Source organism: Coffea arabica, chromosome 1c (genome assembly GCF_036785885.1).
Source record: "Coffea arabica cultivar ET-39 chromosome 1c, Coffea Arabica ET-39 HiFi, whole genome shotgun sequence".
Classification (NCBI taxonomy): Eukaryota; Viridiplantae; Streptophyta; class Magnoliopsida; order Gentianales; family Rubiaceae; genus Coffea; species Coffea arabica.
Window position 1 is genome coordinate 7602704 of NC_092310.1, and position 17310 is coordinate 7620013.

The following is a 17310-nucleotide window of genomic DNA, read 5'->3' on the forward strand; positions in this document are numbered from 1 at the left end:
GGAAGAACTGATAATGTTTAGGGATCTTCTACAGTGGAGCGGTAAAATGAAGAAGCTGATTAGATGAATATAGAAAGGAAGGCCTAGAATTTTGCTTCTACTAATTTGGATGTATTGAAGTCAGTTAACTAATGTTAAGAAAATAAATCTTATCCCTCTAAATACTGTAAGGACAAGTGTCAGAATATCCAAAAGCATATTTAGGGAAATGGAAAAGGTGTTGGGTGGGTGTGTGTGTGTGTGTGATGGAAGGAGCCAAATCCAACGGGTAACTAGGCATCTAGGACAAATCGCCCATGTAATATATCTAATCAAACTTTCCGAGCCTTCGACTTTCTTTAATCCTTGCACACAAATTTGCAAAGTTTGTTTGTCAGGATTAATTTTATCTATCTTTTGTGTCCGAAATGGAAAGGTCACACGTTGTTTCTCTTCTTATGGTTCTATTATTTCAGGTGGGAAGAGCCATAGTAGTTGGAAGTCAAGATGGATCAGAAGCGTGGGGATATGTTCAAGTCAGACCAAGTATGTTTCTGATGTTTTAAATGCCAATTAAAAGGATCACTTGTCAATGCTGATATTGAGTTCTTGTGTTTGTTTCAGTGGCTCACATGTTCTGGTGGTACTCATGGTTCGCCATATCAAACGATACTAATACATATTGGCCGAGTCGTAACAGGAACGGAGGGGACCGATACGATACCAATCTGTGAATCGCGAATATTACTATATCCATGCCGACTCGCTCTGACTCGATCAATATTGGCCGATTCGAATCCGTGATGCATGATATCGGCCGATATATCCGAATCAACTCGGAGTCAACTGGGATATTTTTTTAAATTATGTCTTTTTAATATTTTCTATTTTTAGTAATCTTTTCGAAATTTTGGGAAACTTTCTTGTGCTATAATGTGCATATCACCCGATATTCAACTGATATGTCGCGACGGTTGCGGAACAACCGAGACCATAACGCGACCGCAACCCGTGATGGCGAACCATGGTGGTACTACAGAAGTCCAAACAGGATTCAAGATCTAGAAAAGCCTTGGCCAATTATTCTTTGCCTGCAGGGCGGACCGTGAGTATCAGAATTCTCATGGGATTCTCTCAAGTTTCAATCTTTATTGCTTGTTCATACAATCAACTGTATTTTGTTTATGAAGGGTGCTTCATGAGTTGGATTTGATAATTTTGAAGAATTTGGGCCTCTAGACATGTTTCTAAAGCCAAAAAAAATTTGACATAGTTGCAGAAAGCTGATCTTTTGTTTGTGGTTGGTACTAGGTTGCATAATGTTGGTGAATAATCACATCAGCATCCATACTAGTTTTCACACTGAAATGGGATTTTCCTACAGGTTTGTTTCTTGTATCTCCTTATCTAAATTTATTTTCGCCTGTTTGCAATCTAAATAGGATTATCCAGTTGAAACATGCTACAGTTTTGTGGAAAACGTTAAAAACACCACATTATTTATGAAGACTGATGTGGAGGCTGTAAAGGATGGAACTAAATTCTTGATTGATTTTTTCAATAGGAATGAGACCCTCCAAAAGAGTCCTCTATATATTGTGGCTGAGTCTTATGGAGGCAAATTTGCCATTACTCTGGCTTTATCTGCTTTAAAAGCTATTGAGGCTGGGAAGCTGAAGCTGAATCTCAGAGGTAACAATTCGTTTTTCATTCTTAAAACTAAAATCTTAGTTTCTCTTCAATCCTAAACTCTTGAGCTAGCTCTTACCTTTTTTGCATAGGAGTTGCATCGGGGGATAGTTGGATTTCACCAGAGATTTTATCGTATGTAGTTTCTGTTCTTCATTCATCTCATGATTACTTAGTTGGAAGAGGTGAATTGAGTTCTGGTGACCAAAATACAGTTTTCATGGGTTCCTCTTTTGAAAGACATCTCGTTTCTTGACAACAATGGTTTCCAGAACTCAATCAGGTATCAAGTTTTACACCTAAAGATGGTACCATCCTAAATCCAAGCCTTAAATGCATCAATGAAATATGTTTTTTACTATTGGAACTTGTGTGAATTTAGCAACCCCACTTGTTTGATCTAATCGAGCTCAAAAATTTTAAGTTGCCTAAGAAGCTTGTATTGTTCAATGCAGGATGGCTAATCAAATTAACAAGCAAATAGCAGTAGGTACGTTTGCAGAGGCCATAGACACATGGAACAAATTGGAAGATCTAATTACCGATTACAATAACAATATGGTATGAATTTTTGCATAGTCTAATTGAACTTATGTTAATAACAACAAATCGGTGTGTTTGTGTGATAGCCCCACCTCCCCCTATGGCGTACCCAAGGATTTGGCGGATCGCCTGCCCAACTCTCGCCAGGACTCAGTCACAATTCATGAAAATTTATAAATAGAACCTCAAAATACAACGATATTTATTACAACCATCAATATAGATACATTCATGGACCTCCAATGTTCATACAGTCTATAATACATCCAAAGAATCAAACTTGCTAAAAATCAAACCAAACAAGTCGGCTAAACACCTATGCAATGCTCACACGAGCAACTAACAAATTTAGAAGAAATCAAGACCTTCCTCAATTCAATCTCTCAAGTTCTCATCCCTGTAAGGAAAACAAATGGCGTGGAATGAGCTAAAAATCCAGTGAGGTTTCAAGTAATTAAATAGGTAAAATACAAGACAAGATAGCATATCTAGACATCGAGAAACAAGTGAAACATGAATGGATCATGACTCAGTATATAGCTAAGCAAGTAGCTAGATAAAACATGCAAAAGGGTATAGTAAGAAACACATTCATGTCAAGGATACAAGTTGCTCTTCGGAGCAAAGTTCTACAGTAGCTTGATCAAGATCCGTTGACTCTCCGTCAACCATGGAAGTATAACGTCCGTAGATCTTCACTTTACACCAATTCCGTCCACCTATCAACCCCCTTTCCTGGCCCGAACACCACAGGAGTACCTAAGGTTTGTCAATCTCATCGACCAAACCCTTGCTAGCTCGATTCGACCAACTAGCCTTAGGTTGGACTTATAGTCCCAGATATTCAGATTGGAGACGTTAGTTGTCACTTACCCTCCATATTCAGAAATAAACAGAGATGGTATTATTCGAGCATACCAATAGTCAAGAAGATAACACTCCACTCGATAAAACAGAACAGAGGTACTGAGATGGGATGAGAGGTACATCCCACTCGGATGGAGTGTGGTACGTACAGCCACTCAGCACTTACAGGTAAAGCACAAGCACAAGCACAAGTACAGGTCATATACAAATCAAGTTACTTGTTCATGTATGAAGGGGATATCAAGTGTTTAGTTATATCAAGTTAATTGAGTGTATATAAGAGCATCCTCGCCTACACAAGTTCAAATCACAAATAAGTTCAGCATAGCATGTTTCCAAGCATATCAAATATTTCAAATCCAAACAATTGAAATCAGGTGATTAAGAACTCTAATCAAACAAGAAAACTGGAAGGAAGCTACAGAAATAAAAAATTCTCTCAGTAAATCTGGCCACCAATCCGGCCAGGTTTTGGCCGGATTTTTAGGGGAAAACTTAAAAAGTTTGAAGCTCACTGCCTCAAATCCAGCTGGCAATCCGGCCAGAAAGTGGCCGAAAGTTGTAACAAACGGCTAACACATGTTTTAACAAAATATCACAAGTTCAGTTGAGATAGGTCAAGTGCAATAAAATACGCACTTACCTATGAGACGAGAAATCAAGTACCTAGAATTGTCTAACAACAATGAGCATGTAACACGTAAGTCAAGAGAATAACCACTCGAGTGACCAACAAGTCAAGTGCAAGCAAAGCAATTCTTTTCCTATCAATATCACAAAGTGAACTACATAGGATCGAGTATGATAAAGTACATCCTCGTCCCAAAGATTATCAGTTCAAGAACAACTACTTTAACCAAGTAAACATATCATTCAATCAAGGAGACATTCCACGTAAATATTTTCATGTACTTGGAACAGTCACCAATCAAATGCAACCCTTCACTTTATCCCTGGTTCATCCTCTTGAACTCTCTCAAATCCTGTGATTATATACTATATCAAAAGACGTGCAATACAAAGTCAAAATACATGAAGAAATTAAGATTTCTAAGACTTCATTTCCTTTCTCTTAAACCTCAATTCCACTCATAAACCATACCCAAAACGATTGACCAACTCCAAACTTAAAGTGAAAAATGAAAGTACAAATGGTTCTAAGGGAATAGAATTTCTTAGCTTTATGCAACACAATTTGAAAAATCATATCTTAAGCGTCTTAAGTCCAAAATTTTTAAAATTTATATTGTCGGAAAATAGACTCAAACAGTTACAATTTCTCAGAATACACTTTTGTAAGATTCATACCACAAGTCAGTCAAATTCGAGCCACAAATTGCTGCTTCATCCAGTAAAAGACAGAACAGTGATGCAATTTTGGCCAACTTTGAAAAATCATAGATATTCATAAGAATTGAGAAAAAGGATGAAATTTTCTCAGTTGATAGTATTCTGAATCTAGTTTCAAATACAACAAACAGAACTCAATTCTAATATTCCTACAACAAGATATAGTAGATTTCCTAAGGATGCCCACGGGTTCCTGAGAACAAAATTTTCAACAGAACCCCCTTTGTGTTTACTACTTTTTCCAGCCAATTTAAGGCTTCATTCTTACCACAAAACAGCCTCAACTCAATCATATACATACCAAGCCAAAAACTCATTAAATCAAGCATATAACCATCACCTACTCAACCTAGAAAATGAAACCCTAAGCTGAAATTTATGCATACAAGCTGAAATTTCCTTTAGGCAAGTTAAACTAACACATAAAAACTAGCTATTTCACATAGCAAAGCTACCAAACCATGGCCAACACTTAACCATCATGTGTGGGCAGAAAATTCACCATAAAAACTGAATTTTTCCAGAACATCAATTCAAATCATAATATTTCTTATAAAACTACCAAAGTTGAAACCCTAAACCGCTAATTGACAAATATTTGAAGTAGAGAGAGTTTCTTGCCATAAATACCTTGTAACTCCAAGATAGATGGAAGCTTAGTGCTTTTCCTCCAAAAATCTCTCCACTCAAGCCCTTAATCTTCCATAGTGAACCACTTTTATGGAGTATTTTGCAAGCTTGTGGACTGAAACTCAAGATTCAAGCTAGCAGTTGAGGTGGAAGATGAACTTTTCTCTTGGTTTCTCCCTCTCAAAATTTCGGCCAAGCTAGTGAAAAATGAAGACAATTTTTGGTCAAATTTGATTTTAGAAAAGTTAAGAAGACATGGTCAAAGTCCAACATCCAATGGTTTCGCGACACTTGGCTCTTTAGGGTTTTGATCTCATTCTCTTGTCTTCCAATGGTTAGTTTATCTATCTAACCTCTAATTATTCCCTAACACCTTGTAAACTAATGTCCTTTTATGCAAGACTTCACCTAGTAGTCAAAATTTTACTGCACTAACCGCACTAGCAGGTCCCACATCCATAATGCACTTCAAACTTAACGTGTACTAACTTATACCAAGAAAATGATTTTAAAACATTACTCACTTATAAAAATGTCAAGGAAATTAAGGCAATAATTTAAAGTAAAGAAAATGCACTCAAAGAAATAAATAAATATAACCTAATTTTCCAGGGTCTCATAGTTTGTGCTTGATGATTTCTTTTGTGGATAAATACAAAACTTCAAACAATTTCCTCTCATTTGCAGTGGACGACCCTTTATCGTTGTTAGCTACTTCAGAACTAAAACAACGTATTGCAGTAAAAAGGTCCTCTCCTAGAGGCGATGGTGATCTTTATGCATTTATGAATGGTAAAATTAAAAAGAAATTGAAGATTATACCACCAAATGTTATGTAAATTTTTCTTCTTAGAAAAATTTCAGACTTCTTTTGAGTTCATCACTTAATTGTCATTCAACGACTAATAATGGAATCAACAGATGGGGAGGGCAATCCGGTCCTGTTTTTGAAGCCCTGAAAGGTGATTTCATGAGGCCAAGGATTAGTGAGGTAACTAAATCAGATTTTTTTTGTTAGTAGTTAATTATAAAAGTTTAAGAACTTCAGACGTTTTGGTTTGAACTATACCAAGAATGTTTATTGACTTTCTGGATTAGCATTTTGTTACACATCTCAATTGAAATGAGACCAGCTTATCCAATTATATGCAGTCAATTCTAAAGCATTTTTCCAACTACTTTTTTGCAGGTAGATGAACTTCTAACAAAAGGAGTAAATGTGACTATCTCCAATGGACAAGTAAGATTATGCAACTCTAAGCAAAAGAAATCTAAATCTTTATGCTTAGAATGTTCTCCAAAAAAATTTGAAAAAAAAATACTATTTTAAGATTCATGGAAGAATAGATATTTGTAGATATCCAAGAAAAACTTCATAGGACTTTCTCTTTCTGATTGTGCTATGATTCCACCGCAAAGTAATTGTTTATTGAATTTGCTGATAAAAATAATATAGACATCGTAGATTATTGGCTGCAATACAACAGCGTGAATAATGGAACAAAATAATGGTAGTCAAGTTGGATGGGATTTTGAAGCAGTCATAATTAGTATAAATTTGATACACTGACATGGCCTTAATCAAGTTGAAACATTTTTTTTGTGGTCACAAAAAATTGTGACTTCTAGTAGATAAACTTGACCTGGGATTTTTTATTATCCACGCTATGAATTTCACTCTCTCCTTGTATTTTTCTTTTTGGCTAAATAGTTCAATCAAAGTGTTATTTTACTATTGCTCGTAATTTGATCTCATGTGTGCAACCAAGAGAACAAACGCATGGCTTGATAAGCTCAAGTAAGAAAAAAGAATCCCACAAGTAAATAAGCACCTAAATTCACCTCCTAAGAAGAAAAATGTACAAAATAAAAACACCCTATTACCCTAATCAATAATCTTTTGCCTATTTTAACAGGTGGAATGGGATGAAAAATTTCTTGAACAAGGATAGAACGCCTCTCTATTGTGAAGGTGATAGGAGTGTAAAGGCTTTCACCAAATCATACAGAAATTTACATTTCTACTGGATTCTTAATGACAGCCGCTTTGTAAGCCAACTAACTATTGTCATATTCTGCTGTATTTCTTTTATTGGTCTAAATTACTGTCACTCTTGCCTACTTGGCAAGATTAAGAAGACAAGGCACACTATTATCCCAGAATTGGAACAAATACGATTGAGTTACGTCACAGTTAGGCATGGTTATTGTACTTTTTTCATAATTTAGTGTATATTAATTGACACGATTATATTTAGGGTTAATTACATTTTATCCCCTTAAAAAATAACTCATTTCTCAGTTTACCCCCTAACTTTTAATTTTGCTCACTTAACCCCCTTTAGAACAAAATTGCCCTTGTATTATTTTGACTTTTCATTTACCTTGTTTTCCTTTCTTTTATTTCTTTTTCTCTTTCTTTTTTATTTAATTCTTCCTCTTTTCTACAAAAATTTTTACCTTAATGATTGAAATTAAAAAAGATGAATTGCAGAGATCTATTTTCTCCTTCAATGATTAAAAAAATATTCAAATCACTTTCCCAAAATATAATTTTTTTAGCCTTTCAATTCTTTTAATTTTGGATTTTTCTCTTTCCTTTCTAGTTTCTCATTTTATTCTCAAGAAAATATCATAAGATGAAATTATTTTCCTTTCTTTTATTTCTTTTTCTCTTTCTTCTCTGTTTCATCCTTCCCAATAGAAATTTCATTTCAAACAAAAAATTTTATTTTGAGTTTGTAATTGCATATTTCTAGGTGAAGGTTTAAAAGGTATCAAAAACTAATTTTGATTTTTTGTGTGATGCCACGTGCCACAAATTTCAATTGATGATTATTAATCAGGTCACAATTTCATCTTAAGATATTTTCTTGGGAGTAAAATAAGAAACTAGAAAGGAAAGAGGAAAATCCAAAATTAAAAGAATTGAAAGGCTAAAAAAATTATATTTTAGGAAAGTGATTTGGATATTTTTTTTAATCATTCAAGGAGAAGATAGATCTCTGCAATTCCTCTTTTTTAATTTCAATCATTAACATGAAAATTTTTGTGGGAAAGAGGAAGAATTAAATAAAGAAGAAAGAGAAAAAGAAATAAAAGAAAGAAAAACAAGATAAATGAAAAGTCAAAATAATGTAAGGGCAATTTTATCCTAAATGGGGTTAAGTAAGCAAAATTAAAGGTTAGGGGGTAAACTGAAAAATGGGGTATTTTTTAAGAGGATAAAATGTGATTAACCCTTATATTTATGTGTTGAATTGATGTATATGAATAAATTTTGAATACAACAAAGTTATATAAAAGTATACCATATTATGTAGAAAGTACAAAATCGGACAATTACACCAAAATTTCAACAGAACTTGTTCCTGGTCCCTATTATCCCAATAGTTTTCACAATTTGATCGATGTCTAAGAAACCACCCATGTAAAAGAAAAAATAATACTTCCTCCATTCTATGGGAAATGTCACTTCCCTTTTTTTTCACATCCCAAAATATTTGTCAAGTCCAAAAAGTTAATACATAATTTTTGCTTTTTTTTCTACTTTTATTCATTATCTTTTTGTGGAAGATGTTGCCAATTCAGGTTTTACTTCAGGAGAATAAAGTTGAGAAAGTTTAAACAATTATCAGTATCAGACCACTTTTATTAAAAGTTGGATTGCCAAAAAGTGACAAAAGTAGTAATTGCCAGACTTATATTGGAACTTTATATGATGATACAAAGATGAAATTGGTCCTGCTGCCAAAGCAATAACTGCCAAGCTATTTTTTTTTAAAAAAAAACCACCAAACTATGGTAGATTACGCCTGGCATTTATTGGTAAATCTATCAGACCCTTATGGAATACGAGACGTTTAAGAACAAAAGAAAATTGTGGGACATCTTTGTGATAGAAATTTCCCGCACGAATTATTTCTTGAAATTATTTATTGGTTACAGACATGGGAATGGCTACCAAAATGGACATTGAGATTTACTTTGAATATGTTCTTGCTAAATGAATATAAATATATATATATATATGTGTTGGATTCGTGGGCCAGCTTATTTATGGGACAAACTACAAAAACAAACCTTAGGTTTTCATTCTTGTGAAGAAGGAAAAAAGTCAGCCATCACTTTTGCCTTTGGAGGAAAAACGAAGAGAGAGAAAGAGTGAAGAAGCTAGAGAAAGAGAAACTTCAAAGTCTTGATTGGAGGGTGATTCAAAATCCAATTGAGATGAAATTTTACACACGCGATCCTCTCATCAAGCCCTACTCATCTACCTATTCAAATTTTGGATTTTCTTTTTGTTTGGTAATACTTTTTCAAACTCACTTCTTTGACAATTGTAGTTTTTGGGAGTGATTTTGTAGCGATTTGACTTGGTTGATATTGGCAATATTATTGTCATCTGGATGTTTCAGATAGACCTGTGTATTCCCATTATTGTGATAGTGGAGATTTTTGACTTGGCTAGGTCCCGTGATTTTTTTCAATTTGGATTTTGCACGTAAAAATCTTGGTGTCCTGTGTCTTTTATTTTTCTTGCATTCTATTATTACTGCTGGCATCGTTGCTTGGTGATTTGATTTATTCATATTTTAATTGGTACTTGGGAAAAAAGAAATTTGTTCTGGGTTAATTTTAATAATGTGTGCCTGTACCGTACTCCTTTCCCAAAAAAGTAGTATCAGAGCAGTCAGGTTAGGTTGTTTTTTCATACTAGTTAAAAATGGATGATTCGGATAGTGGTTGCATGACAAAATTAGATGCTAATAATTATTCGATTTGAAAGTCTAGAATGAAAAGCTAACTGTATTGTAGAGATTTGTTAGAACCTGTTTTATGGTATAAGGGTAGACCAAGTGATATGAGTGATAAAAAATAGGTTGTTATGCACAGAAAAACTGTTGGTAATACTAGAAAATGAATTAGTCAGAGTATTTGCTAATGACACCAGAGTTGATATGTTATGAAAAAAGCTTGAGAGTATGTATGAACGAAAGACCAGTTTGAACAAAACTAGTTGTCTGAAACAGATTACTAGAATGAGATATAAAAATGGGAAAGATACGACTGAATATTTGAGTAATTTTTAGAAATTGGTAAACCAGGCAACTACGTTAAATTTGAATTTGGATGATGAAGTGTAGGCTCTATTATTATTCAATTCACTATCGAATAGTTGAAAAACCATGATGGTCTCTGTCAGCAATTCAGTTCCGAATGATGTGTTGATCATGGCTATTGCAAAGGAGGCTGTGATGAATGAAGAGTTCAGGAGGAAGGAATAAGAAATTGTCTATGAGTCACAGGCCCTGATGACAGAAAAAAAAAAAGAAAGAAGAGGGAGGAGCAAAAGTAAAGGACCCTACAACAAGAATGACAAATCCAAATGCAAGTCTGAGTCACGAAAAAATATTGCATGCAATTATTGTAAAAAAAAAATGGGCATTATATGAAAGAATGCAAAATTTTAAAATGGGAACAAGCTGAGAAAAAGGGTAAGAGGAAAGAGAAAGGTGATAAAGAGACTATAGTAGTTGTGGTAGCTCATAATGATATGTTTGTGTTCTATGATGATAGTCAGGTGAATATTATTCATTATGACAGTGATAGGGTAATTGATTCGAGTGCATCCTACCATATTACTGCTCACAGGCATTTCTTCTCAATTTACACCGAAGAATATTTTGGATACATTAGAATAGGAAATGAGATCTCATGCAAAGTTGCTGACATAGGAGACATATATTTAGATACAGATGTCGGATGTCAGCTGATATTAAGAAATGCTCGACATGTCCATGATATTCGTCTTAATCTTATTTCTAAAAGAAAACTTGACGATGAGGGTTATCATAACTTGCAAGGTGGAGGCAAATAAAAACTCAGCAAAGAGAATCTTGTTATTGCTAGAGGAAAGAAGCAGAGTACCCTCTACTTGATGGAAGCCAAGTTGGGGAAGAGAGAAATGAATGCAATTCTTGATTCATCAATTGATTTTTGGCATAGGCGACTTGGGCACATTGGTGAAAAGGGAATTCAAACACTTGTTCGCAAATAGTTTCTACTTGAAGTTAGAGGTACTGCACTTAAATCTTGTGTTGATTGCATTTATGGAAAACAACAAAGAGTTGTATTTTAAAATTTTTCTCGAAGTAGAAAATTGAATCCATTAGAATTGGTGCACACTGATATTTACTATATGAAAGATAAGTCTCTTGATGGTGCTGTTTATTTTATAAGTTTTATTGCTAATTTTGCTAAAAAGGTTTGGTGTTTTGCTTTGAAATCCAAAGATCAGGTTTTGGATGTATTTAAAGATTTTCATAACAAAATTGAAAGAGAAACTAGTAAGCAGTTAAAGTGTGTACGTACTGATAATGGTGGTGAGTACAGAGGACCATTTGAAATCGATCACAAGTCCCGTGAGATCAGATTGGAGAAAACTATACTAAAAACTCATCAAGAGAATGGAGTAGCAAAGAGGATGAATAGATCCATCACTGAGCGGGTTAGATGTATGCTCTCTAATTCTAAGTTGCCAAAATCCTTTTGAAGTGAGGCAATGAGGACTGCAGTTGATTTAATTAATTTTTCTCCATTAATTCCTTTAGATGGTGATATCCCAGAGAAAATATGGATGGAAAAAGATGTATCTTTTAAGTACTTGAGAGTTTTTAGTTGCCGGACATTTGTTCATATTCCTAAAAATGAGAGGTCAAAACTTGATGTAAAATCAAAACAGTGTATTTTTTTGAGTTATGGACATGAAGATTTTGGCTATAGGTTGTATAATCCTATTGATAAGAATGTGAGTAGGAGCAAAGATATTGTTTTCTTTGAAGATCAAACCATTAAAAACATTGATAAAGGTGACAATCCAAAATCCTTATATGACATTTCTGCTAGTTCAAATCTAGATCCAAATCTAGTTCTAGTTCAAGGGAGAGTTGAGACAGAGTAGAAAGAGGATGTTAATGATGGTAAAATCCTGCTGCCAATGAACCTGAGCATGAGGCGTCACCTACTCCACCACCTCCACCACAAGATGAGTTTAGGAGATCTACTAGAGAGAGGAGATCTTCTAACAGATATAATCCCCATGAATATGTGTTATTGACAGATGGAGGAGAGCCAGAGTCCTACTGTGAGGTTCTAGAGCATGAGAACAAAGAAAATTGATTGCGAGCCATGCAAGAGGAGATGGTATCCTTGCATGAGAATCACACTTATAAGTTAGTGATATTGCCTAAGGACAAGAGAGTTCTGAAAAACAAATAGATCTACAAGTTGACGACTCAAGAGTATAGCTCACAACCAAAGTACAAAGAAATTTTGGTTGTGAAGGGATTTAGTCAAAAGAAGGGTATAGATTTTGAAAAAACTTTCTCTCCTGTTGTAAAGATGTCGTCAATTCAAATTGTTCTGGGTATTGCAACCAATTTAAATTTAGAGATTGAATAACTTGATGTGAAAATAGCCTTCCTGCATGGTGATTTGGAAGAGGAGATCTACATGGAATAGCCAGAGGGGTTTAAAGAAAGTGGAAAGGAAAATCTTATATGTCGCCTCAAGAACAACTTGTATAGGCTAAAACAGACACTGAGACAATGATACAAGAAGTTTGACTCCTTCATGACAGACCATGAGTACCACAGGACTACATTTGATCACTGTATTTATGTGAAAAATTTTTCAGATGGTGATTTTATTATTCTCTTGCTGTATGTTGATGACATGTTGATTGTTAGCCATAATACTATAAAAATTGATAGGTTGAAAAAGGAGTTAAGTAAATCCTTTGTAATGAAGGATTTGGGTTCGGTTAAACAGATACTAGAGATGAAAATCTCACGAGATGGGCAAAATGAAAAGTTTTGGTTGTCTCAAGAAAATACATTGAGAAAGTATTCAACAGGTTTAACATGAGCAAGGTTAAGTAAGTCTCAACTCTACTTACGGGTCATTTTAATTTGAACATCAAGCAGTTGCTCATGCAGTTGGAGTAGTTAGTCGGTATCTCTCTAATCCTAGCAATGAGCATTGGAATGCTATCAAATAAATTCTCAGATATTTTAAGAGAACTTCCAAATTGTGTTTGTATTTCGACAATGGTAAAATTATGCTAGATGGGTACATCGATGCAGATATAGCAAGTGATCTTGATAATAGAAAATCCACATTTGGGTACTTGATGATTTTTGTAAGGGGAACAGTGTCAGGGCAAAATAAATTACAGAAATGTATCGCTCTTTCCAGTATAGAGGCAGAGTATATCGCAACCACTGAAATATGCAAGAAGACTCTTTGATTGCAAAAATTCCTTCAAGAGTTAGGTATGAAACAAGAGAAGTATAGTCTTTACGGTAACAGTCAGAGCGCTATTCATTTGTATAAGAACTCAACATTTCACTCTTGGTACAAACACATTAATGTGAGATATCATTGGATTCGAAAAGTAATGGATAACAAGTTGTTGACACTTGAGAAGATTCATATAAATGATAATGGTGCTAACATGTTGATCAAGGTATTACCTAAGGAGAAAATCTTGTTTTTTAGATAGGAAGTAGGTTTGACTATACTCTCAAATGAGTTGGAGAGGGAAATTGTTGAATTTTTGGGCCAAACCACAAAAACAAATCATAGGTTTTCATTCTTGTGAAGAAAAAAAAAAGTTTGCCGTCACTTTTGTCTTTGGAGAAAAAACGAAGAGAGAAAGGGTGAAGAAACTAGAGAGAGAGAAACTTCAAAGTTTTGATTGGAGAGTGATTCAAAACCCAATTGAGGTGAAATTTTACATATATGATCCTCTCATCAATCCCTACTTATCTACCTATTCAGATTTCGGATTTTCTTTTCGTTTAGTAGTATTTTTCCAAACCCACTTCTTTGACAGTTGTAGTTTTTGGGGGTGATTTTGTAGTGATTTGACTTGGTTGATATGTTTTAGATAGACTTGTGTATTTCTATTATTGTAATAGTGGAGAGTTTTAATTGGACTAGATCGCCTAATTTTTCCCAATTTGAGTTTTTCACGTAAAAATCTTGGTGTCTTGTGTCTTTTATTTTTCTTGCATTCTATTATTACTATTGGCATCGTTGTTTGGTGATTTGGTTTATTTCTCTTTTAACTGGTACTTGGAGAAAGAGAAATTTGTTCTGGACTAAATCTAATATTGTGTGTCTGTACTTGTACCCCTTTCCTAACAATATATAATAGATTTGTAAGAAACTTTTCTTATAGAGTTATGTCCTGTAATTTTATTTGCCCTTTTCGATTTCTTTATAGGTCTTTGTTGATCACCCCTGTGTGCCATTAAAGATGATAGGAAGCATCATGCAGTCACCTGCTGCTTCAGAATAGGGGTGGCTTTCCAATTTAGACAATATAAAAGACCAACGCTGAAGATACATGAACAGAAGAATAACATAGAAGTCTCTTTTGATTGTGAAAGAACTATCACAGGAATGTGAATTATTAAGAGAAAATTGAAAATTAATCTTTAGTATATTCATCTTGTGGTGTCATTATGACATTTTCTTTTATAGAAAAAAGAGAATTTTCATTACTAAATTTGATAAAATCATCCAGCACAATTTATTTAATAAAGTTAGGAGGTCCATTGTTATTGAACTTAACATGATTTAATTTGCATGTCCTTATATTTGATGGATTATTCGAGACTTGATATTTGATTAGCTAGTGGTGCATCAGGTCAAGGGATACAAACTAGAGGTACTCAAACCATTTCATTAGGAGGGTTACGTTAGGTGATAGGATGGGAGGAATTGTAAATATAAGATATTGGGTACAAGACCTCCCACTTAAGAAAAAACGTTTCCGTTACTATTGCGATTGAAGCAGAATCAAAAGCCTCAAAATAACTCTTTACATTCAATTTGCCACAACACATGTAACTGGATGCATCCTAAACACTTGGGCTAATTCCTATGATTAAGATTTGAGGGAAAAAATTACAGAAAAAAGTAGTATTGTAAAACTAATTAACCATACCATCCAAATTCTACACGTTAGGGACAAAATATAAAATTAAATTTTTTACTAATGTAAATTTGATTTCGATTATTTGCCAAGTTTTTCTTCTATCTAAACAAGAAAATTTTATTGCCACATTTGTTTTGCGTGAAACTTTAGAAATTAATTTTGCTCATAGTTCAAACATTGGGAACCAAAAATACATTTCTCCATTTTCCAGAAAAGAAAAGCAAAACTTCCTTCCGTTCAATTTTATGAACTTGTACTGGTGGACTTTGGTTGAATTGAATGTTGGTTTATGGTTGGACATTTGAGACAGTTTGGTCAGTTTCATTATGGTTGTATAATTGTCTTTCGGAATGACAACTTCATTTGTTGTTTTAAATTCATTGTTGGATTGAGGATTTCTTAAATTAGGTTGCAATATTGTGTGTTGGTAATAGGGTTTTGAATGAGATTAAACATAGGTTTAAATTTTAGACTAGCAGTACCAATTCGAAAACTAGAAAAATGAGTTAAACCAAACTCGAGTTGGTTTGTCGAACTCACACAAATTGAACTTCATTGAGCCAAGCTCAAGCATAGGAATTTTTTTGCTGAATCAAGCTCGAGCCTTATTTTTCTTGGCTCAGCAAGTTCAAGACACAAAATAATGTCAAGTTTGGCTCGATTAACAAAATGTTTGATTTGATGTGGATCATTTGCACCCCTATGTATGATTATGCAAGGGTAATTTGGAAAGAAAATCATTTTAGCATTTTATGTGAATTTTTTTTGGATATATGGCCGATTTTGTTGCATTGAAATTCAAGATAAGGAAGCTAAGGAGTTAAGCATAATATTCCCAACCCTAGGGGAGCCAAGTGAAATTTTTAGAAGTTGAAGGAGGTTTTTGTATTTATGTCTGAAAAGAAGTACTGGGGAAATGAAGAATGGGGTTTATATTTAGGATTCACTTTTTATATACTACTATTGTAGTGATTTTTTCACATTAGTTGTTATGGATGTCTGCTATATGTTCATGATTTGAATTCAAATTTGAATTCATGTTATGTGATAATTTAAACGTGCTAGTGTAAAAAAAAGTACAATGATAGTATGAAAAAAACTTACTCTTATATCTAAGGGCAAATTACATATAACCTTCCTATAGTTTTGCATAATTCTAGATGACTCCTCTAAAATTTTAAAATAGTCATATAACCCCCTATAATTTTATGTAAAGCGAACAATGGATGGAATGCACAATCAATTATAACAATTAAACCACACACATTCTAAAAGTGCATGTCATGAAATCATAATATCCATTTACGTTATGATTTGTATAAATATCCACTTTATTCTCCTATAATTATTGCATTTATCCACATAATTCTCTTATGGTTTTATACAAAGTAGTTTAAGTCATCATTTGATTTAGCATTTAAGTAAGGGCACTATTGGTATTTCAAATAATGACATTAAATAGGTTATTTTCAATTAAAATTTTAGTTTACTAAAATCATAAGGGGTAAAGTGAATATTTTGAAATTTTATGGGAGTTATGTGGCAATAAATAAAATCATAAAGGGTTATTAGTAGTTTACCCTATATTTAATAGGTGACAACTTAACCAAAAAAAGACCCTTATAATTATTTAGATAATTTATCGCATTTTCTTCGTCCATTCTTGAAGTAGCTAGCTAACTAGGAGTTAAGGACAAATTGCCCATGTAATATGTATAATCGAACTTTCCTAGCCTTTGACTTTAATTAATCCCTCTGCTCACAAAATTTTCAAGTCTGTTTGTTAGGAACATGTTTATCTATCTTTTGCTTCCGTTGAAGTGGTATTTCCTTCCAACGAGCTAAACTAGATAAGTAAGGCGAGAGCTCAATCACATGAAGGCAGAACTCTCTAAAAAAACCTATAAGGAAAGGACCAATTTGTGAGGAGTCTCGAGGTCAACCCCTCAAGGTCATTCCACATTCAAGTTAGTTTTTGACTTGAGGAGAAGGATATCCTCCTAGGTGGGTGTTAGGTGTTTCTATATATAGGTTTTCGTACAAGAGAGTGATAAAGAAATTAAGAGATACCGAGATCAAGAGATAAAGATTACCTCTTTTTGTTTGGTATGATAGACATTAGTTCAAATGATGATATTTCATCATTTTTAAGATAAAGATAGTCACTATCATTAACAAACTAAGATCAACCGCATCTTCAGGTAGTCAAAATCTTATCCTATCCCCATGGTTTGAGTTCAAGA

The 17310-nt window shown here is 33.8% G+C and overlaps 1 pseudogene; it reads left to right on the forward strand.

Annotated features, from left to right (window-relative positions):
- The first annotated feature begins 407 nt into the window (after positions 1 to 407).
- On the forward strand, positions 408 to 14425 carry LOC113737527 (serine carboxypeptidase-like 51; annotated as a pseudogene).
- Positions 14426 to 17310: the final 2885 nt, after the last annotated feature.